The 7,324-nt window shown below is 39.8% G+C and overlaps 1 protein-coding gene across 2 annotated transcripts in view; it reads left to right on the top strand.

Moving 5' to 3' along the window:
- Window positions 1–3,605: 3,605 nt before the first annotated feature.
- Window positions 3,606–7,324, top strand: part of LOC107656743 (disheveled-associated activator of morphogenesis 2-like) — an 82,138-nt gene continuing 78,419 nt past the window's right edge. For both annotated transcript variants that reach the window (XM_016444682.1, XM_016444684.1), the window contains exon 1: window positions 3,606–3,823. The gene's annotated coding sequence lies outside the window, so the exon portion shown is untranslated. The remainder of the gene's footprint in view (window positions 3,824–7,324) is intronic.

Below are 7,324 nucleotides of genomic sequence, written 5' to 3' on the forward strand. Positions count from 1 at the left end.
GACTCAGGCGTGGCGGCCATCTTGGCCGGGGACTCAGGCGTGGCGGCCATCTTGGCCGGGGACTCAGGCGTGGCGGCCATCTTGGCCGGGGACTCAGGCGTGGCGGCCATCTTGGCCGGGGACTCAGGCGTGGCGGCCATCTTGGCCGGGGACTCAGGCGTGGCGGCCATCTTGGCCGGGGACTCAGGCGTGGCGGCCATCTTGGCCGGGGACTCAGGCGTGGCGGCCATCTTGGCCGGGGACTCAGGCGTGGCGGCCATCTTGGCCGGGGACTCAGGCGTGGCGGCCATCTTGGCCGGGGACTCAGGCGTGGCAGGCATGACGTGGGTAGGCTCTGGCTTGGCCGACATGACGTGAAGAGGACTTGGCGTAGCAGGCATGACGTGAACAGGCGCTGGCTTGGCAGGCATGACATGAGCAAGCCCTGGGGTAGCAGACATGATGTTATCAGACTCTGGCTTGACAGACATGATGTGATCAGGCTTTGACTAGCCTTTGACTAGTGATCAGGCTTTGTAGACATGACAGGAGTAAACTTTGACTTAACTGGCATGATTTGAGCAGGTCCTGGAGTAGCAGACATGGCGTTAGCAGGTCCTGGAGTAGCAGACATGGCGTTAGCAGGCTCTGGCTTGGCAGACAAGACGTTAGCAGGCTTTGGTGTAGCAGACGTGACATGAGCAGGCTCTGGTTCTGGTTTAGTGCCATGTTCCTTCTCCACGACACCCACAGTGAAAGCAGATCCACTCAACTGCAGAGCAAAGTCTATATATTGTGTAGCAGGCGTGACGTGAGCAGGCTGTGGCTTGGCAGACATGATGTGAGCAGGCTTTGGCATAGCAGGCATGACGTGTGCAGGCTGTGGCTTGGCAGGCGTGATGTTAACAACACCAGACAAGACAGTCGGGATGTGAGTATGCTCTGGTGCAGAGGGTACAGCACATTTGCGGGGCTCCTCAGCCATCCCAACAGTAAGAGGTGAACCAGCTAGCAACAAAGCATAGTCAATATATTTCTCCAGTGACCAACAAATCTTTCCCCCAGGCAACTGAGAACGAATGGGTTCATTTAAACCCACTCGAAAAATGTCCTTAAGGGCCACATCATTAAAAGCCACCAAATGGCACAGTCCACGAAAGTCCTGAACATATTCCTCAATGGCCCGGTTGCTTTGACGCAGGCAGAGGCGGCGTGAAACTGCTGGGTTCATTTTGTTCTGGGTCTAGCTTTCTGTAACGAAAGTTCACTGAAGGCGAGCGTAGTGCGAACTAGGGATGTAACGATTAACTGCGAGCCGGTTGAAAATCGATTCAAATATGTGACGATTTAAAATCGGTGGAGATGCTAAACAAATCGCGATTCATTTAGGGATAGGAGTTTATATGAATGTATGTCTGAGGGGAACTTACTGTCTTTAGAAATGTTTAGATGGTATTTTTTCTTTCAAAACAAGAACATGAAACAAAACCCAAACACCACATTACACTTAAGCTCTTCCAATCATCTCCTTCTTTCTGTTCCTCGCTCACGTTACAAAACTAAAGGTGACCGGGCTTTCTCGGTGGCAGCTCCCAGACTTTGGAACAGTCTCCCTCTCAATATTAGATCTTCCTCTTCTGTTTCTTGTTTTAAATCTTCCCTAAACACGTATCTGTATTCTTTATGTTTTAATTGAGGGTGTTTATATTTTTACATTTGTCTCCAAGGTTTTGATCCAGTGTATTAATTCTGTTTTAATTTTGTTCTAATTTTGTTTTACTACCTCTGTACAGCACGTTGGGTGCAACTTCTGTTGTTTTAAAATGTACTTTACAAATAAACTAAACTAAACTAAACCGATGGCTGACCCTAGACAGTATAACGCTTTTTTTTTTTTTAAGTAGGCCTATATTTCTTCAAACACATTAAATATTGCACGCTTTTTAGTTAGGTAATTTCATCTGCATTTATACTTATACTTAATTTTTACTTATATATAATTCATGGAAAATTTGCTATGCTTAAGTGGAAGATTTCTGCCACCTGGTAGAAATACAAATACTATTGAAATGAATTTCATGATATTCCCACTATAACCACTAGATTGCAGCAGAGGATCATTCATTATCTCATTTACCATTTCCACTCCATAATATAGCTCTTTTCACATGCTTTGATTTTGGATTTATATTTAGATATTATAAAATCACTATTATAACATTTAAAAATCACCTCTTTATCAAAGTTCAGCATTGTTTTATACGAAGTATTAAGTAGCAAGAATTAAAAAAATTAAAAAATTAAAAAACTCTACTTGATCTACTTGAATCACACAAATGGCCTATTTTGTAAAAATGGCAATTTTCGGCGAAAGGTGGCTTGTTTGTATCCTTGTTAATAATCTCAGTTCCTCTCAAATGTGAATCAAACACCCATTCACAAACATAGCGTGACTTTTTTATTTTTTGAGCAACAGATACTCAGAAATGAACTGATATTAACGTTAATCACTTTGCCATCTTAAGCAACAACATTAAATGTTGAATGAATTTATAGTCTTTATAGAGCTTACCAATTTCTGTTAGTTCACTTGGATATTGCTGTCCTTATTTTAACGCATTGTTCTTTTCTCCTTGTCTTCTCTGTTCTGCGCTCAGAGCGTTTTCTCCTCTATTCATCTGACTCTGTCTGTGACAGTAACGGGTTGATATGTAGCCTACTCAGTTTATTATACATTTTGAACGCATTAAAAATGCTAAAAAACGTTAAATAAAAATGTTTCATTGCATTATTTTTAACAACTAAGCTTGGTTGATATGTACTCAGTTTATTATACATTTTTTAACTCATTAAAAATGCTAAAAACCGTTAAATACATTTTTTTCATTACATTATTTTTTAACAACTAAGCTTTTGATTATTTATAACGTTTTATTCAAGAAGATTTTCAAAGAATGATTTCGGCAAAATGGCACCCCCCTCCGTGCGGCGACCCTATGCACTGCATATACTGCATACCCCCTTTTTGCGCCACTGCATATGACACAATACACAGTGAAATATATCTGTGCTAAACTTCTTTGCCTCTAACCCAATGGCAAATTAATATGAATGGCTTACGATAGACATTTAGTTTCCTAGTGTGAAATTTAGTTGGATATGTGAGTGATTTACTCACAATGTTGATTTATATAATAAGGATGTAGCAGTGTAAATCTGACATTCAGCTGAGATTTTTTGGGTCATGCACTCCATTTAGATCTGCTTGACAAACAATCTCAATGCTGCTAGTTCTTATTAGACATCAACATACGCCAGTCTATAAAAATGGTGAGAACATGCAGGAATTGAGTTCCCTAATTTCCGATCTTTTCTTCTTGCAGCCTAGATTGGGAATATGACTAGAAGGAGGCTTTAGTGACATTAGGAGTGTCATTACTTCACATGCTGCTTTCTCACTCCATTTCTTCTCATGCTGGTTTACAGATATACACATGCATGCTGTCATGTGCTAAGCCTGAATTCCAGAGAAGGGGAGAGGGAGGGGAGGGAGTGAGAGAGCAATGTGAGAGAGGGAGGGAGCAATGTCAACAGCTTTGATTCCAGCACAGTCAGCTGAAATCCAGACTCTGGCGCAGTAGCACTCAGGTCGCTCTGACGTGGAAGTATCAGTTTGCTTTTATATACTCTTTTAAGCACAGATTTAACAACAGTTTAAAAGAAAAGAAAAGAAGTAAGTCTGAGAGGATTTGGATGTCTACCTTTAAAGGGCACTAGAAAATATTCTGGTTGACAGTGAATAGGACAAGGATGAGATAGCCAAAAGGGGTGGTCTCTGAAGTGGGTAAGTACTTGCATCCTTCCATCTTAGTGCATTTAATGTTTTAAAACCTTTTTATAAAATCAAATGCTCATCTTTAGTGCATCAAATACATTTTACATTAAGAAGCAATATTATGTGAGGACTGTTTAAATGGCAGATGTAAGCTGTCAGTCAAAAAAGAAAGTGTGTGGCTGTTTCTGCTGCCTGTGACAGCACCATGACTGACATATCTATATCAGGTCTGGGGAGGGAGTGGCATGTTGAAAAACTGAGGATAAGAATTAAAGAATGATTATTGGTAACACTTTATTTGACGTTGTCCTTGTTATACACATGACATGTACTTACTATTATAATAACAATAAATGATGCATAATTACATGCAAGTAACCCTAAGACAAACCCTAATCCTAACCATATAGTAAGTACATGTAATTAATTTTACTCAGTACTTAAATGTATAATGACACTGTAACAAGGACACCTTAAACTAAAGTGTAACAGTTTATTTTAGGATAATGCAAAACTCCACCCCTGGTCCATAATGTCATGAGCATCTGATCATCTATCACAGAGCTAAGCAAAATGTGCTAATGACATGCAAAGTCCGGATGTTGGGACATGCTGTCATCCAGTGCTTTCTGACTTTAGGAGAATCTCCCAAGTTTCTGGTATCTGTTCAGTACACCTTAGTGTGTCTGTTCTCCTTGTTGAGGGTGTTTGGTCAGTCGTAAGTCTTTTAGATGGTAAGAACAGAGTTGAGCACTCTTATCAGGAAATACAATTCCACTAACAACAAAAGCCAATGCACTTTAAAGCAGCGCTAAGTGGTTCTCCATAGCTGCCACTGTTCAACAAACAGGAATAGCCATCCTAATCTTGCACAGTTGGTTGATTTAAGATGCCTCACATGAGCAAGTTTCATCTCACCAGTAGTGCATGGTCTTTAGGGCCTCTGTCCTTCATCATGCAGCTGTTAACGTTTCACCTTGCACCGATGTTTGGAGTTTTGAGTTACGTTATGGACTTTGGAATGGGATATTATATGACAAGTCTTTTCAGTTCCTCGTGGTAAATCAGAGAGAAAGAAACATGCAAATCATAAAATACAGGGTGTTTTCTTAGTTTTACTCTCTTCTGCTGCAGAGCATTAGGAGTGCAAGGGAACTGTTCTGATTGACAATGTTTTTGAGGTCAGGGTAGACATACACATTGCCTGTCGTTGTGCCTGGTTGAATTTGACAACAGAGCAAGCAGTACAATTGCTTCAACAATCAAATGTGTGGTCACCACTCTTTGATGTAGTTGCCAATCAGCTTTTGTGACCCTGTTTTGCTTCCATTTCCAGAGCAAAAGCTGGATCATAGATAGGAGTTTAACATTTTTTTTTTAATTATGCGTTGTTAACTTGCCTTAATGCTTTTACAGATTTGAAAGTGTGACATCAATGGGATTTGGACCAAATAAGGAAATTTCCACACACTATGGGATGCTCAGTGACATACGGGAAAAGCTCTGTATGATGTAATGGAATGTTGAACATCTAACTAACCAGTGACTCTGGCTATAAATATTGTCCAGTTCATATCAGTCAATCATCTATATGTGGGAGTCTCAGTGATGGTAATGTCTGCTTGGGAAAAAGTAGGTCAGTAGTACTAGGCTACATGTTTGAGAGTGTCCTGAATTCCACCTCATGCCCGCATCCTGTAAACATCTGTTTCTGGTGGGCTGATTGTAAAAATGCATTGGTTATTTTCGGGCAGATACCTTTAGGAAACCTGTAGTGTGGAGCGCTAAAGATCTGGAAAGATCCGAAAAAAGTGTTCTGGATAGGATTGGAAGACTTCAGGGAATGATTAATTGAGGCTGAATAATGTACATCAGCAGTTTCAGTTGGTAACTTTTCACTTCAAATTTGTTGTGACTTTACAAGTTAACTTATAAAAATGCTTGTAACATATAGGTGTGTCCCCGACTAAAGATTTACATAGTCAAATTTGAATTTTCAAATCTTGCCGATAGTCGACTGATAGTCAAATCATATGTTTGGGGGTGGGGCAAATTACATTACCAAGAGTCAAGTCAGACATTCGACAGTCATAAATACTGACGTTAACACACAGGGAAAATGTCTAACGGACGCCTTGCAGATACAAACGGGGTAAATAATGTTTTATGTTTTGATTAAAAGATAGTTAACATTAAACCCTAAGAATTCACAACATTTTTACAAGTGCTCTCATTATAACGTTATGTCACAGTAGTTATTAATGTTCTGCATTTTTGTTTTGAGCTGCGCGCTGAAGATGACCAGTAGAATGAATATGAGCAGGTTTTTAATCAATGGGATTTAACTCATTTATCTCATATAGAATACGCTTTGTTATTTATACAACATAACATTAATATTACGACTTATAGGCTATCTGCACAAAATGCCTCGAATGCACATGAACATGTCTGCGTGGCTCTGAATGAACTCCTTTTGTGGACGAGTTCAACAATGTGCCGAAACACGGCAACTAAACTCTAAAAATTCACAGCGTTTTATTATAATAGTGTTCTCATTATAATATTATGTATATGACAGTCCCAGTCATAGTTATCAACCCCTTAACTGACAAAGATCGGCGACGGCCTCAGATTACTGTTGTTTCATGATCAAAGCACGTTAAAACATCACACTCTTACCTGATCTGGACAAACGGTGCATCAGTAGAAAGATTAAAGACTCTAGCTGTGATATTTGACCACCGTTTTTTTTTTTTTTTTTTGATAAAACATTGTTGCAGTGACAGTAGTTTAATTTATGTCAGGAGTGCAAAATAATAAATGTGTATGTGTCATATAGAAATTCACCACACATTCATATTCAGTCATGTCTGCAGAGGTTTATTTGTGTTCACAAAGCTTCACTGAACAGCGTCTTATCAGTGGCGTGCGGTGGTGTTTTAAAATGAGGAGCCAGTTATATATATATATACAGTGCTGCTTGAAAGTTTGCCAACCCTTTAGAATTGTCTATATTTCTGCATAAATATAACCCAAAAAATCATCAGATTTTCATGCAAGTCCTGAAAGTTGACAAAGAGAACCCAATAAAACAAATGAGATGAAAATAAATACTTTGTCATTTATTTATTCAGGAAAATGACCCAATATTGCATATCTGTGAGCGGCAAAAGTATGTGAATCTCTAGGATTTGCTGTTAATTTGAAGGTTTATCTGTTCAGAGGTGTTATTATTCAGTGAGATGACTATCAGGTGTCATTGTGTGCCCTGTTTTATTTAAAGAACAAGGATCTATCAAAGTTTGATCATGTTTGTGGAAGTGTATCATTGCACAATGAGATCTCTGAGGACCTCAGAAAAAGAGTTGGTGTTGCTGTTCATGAGTCCCCCATCAGGAGAACACTGAACAACAATGGCATGGCATGGCACATGGCAGAGGAGAAAGCCACTGCTCTCCAAAAAGAACATTGCTGCCCATCTGCAGTTTGCTAAAGATCAAAGATCAT

This window comes from Sinocyclocheilus anshuiensis, unplaced genomic scaffold, assembly GCF_001515605.1.
Source record: "Sinocyclocheilus anshuiensis isolate Anshui unplaced genomic scaffold, SAMN03320099.WGS_v1.1 scaffold2043, whole genome shotgun sequence".
Lineage (NCBI taxonomy): Eukaryota > Metazoa > Chordata > Actinopteri > Cypriniformes > Cyprinidae > Sinocyclocheilus > Sinocyclocheilus anshuiensis.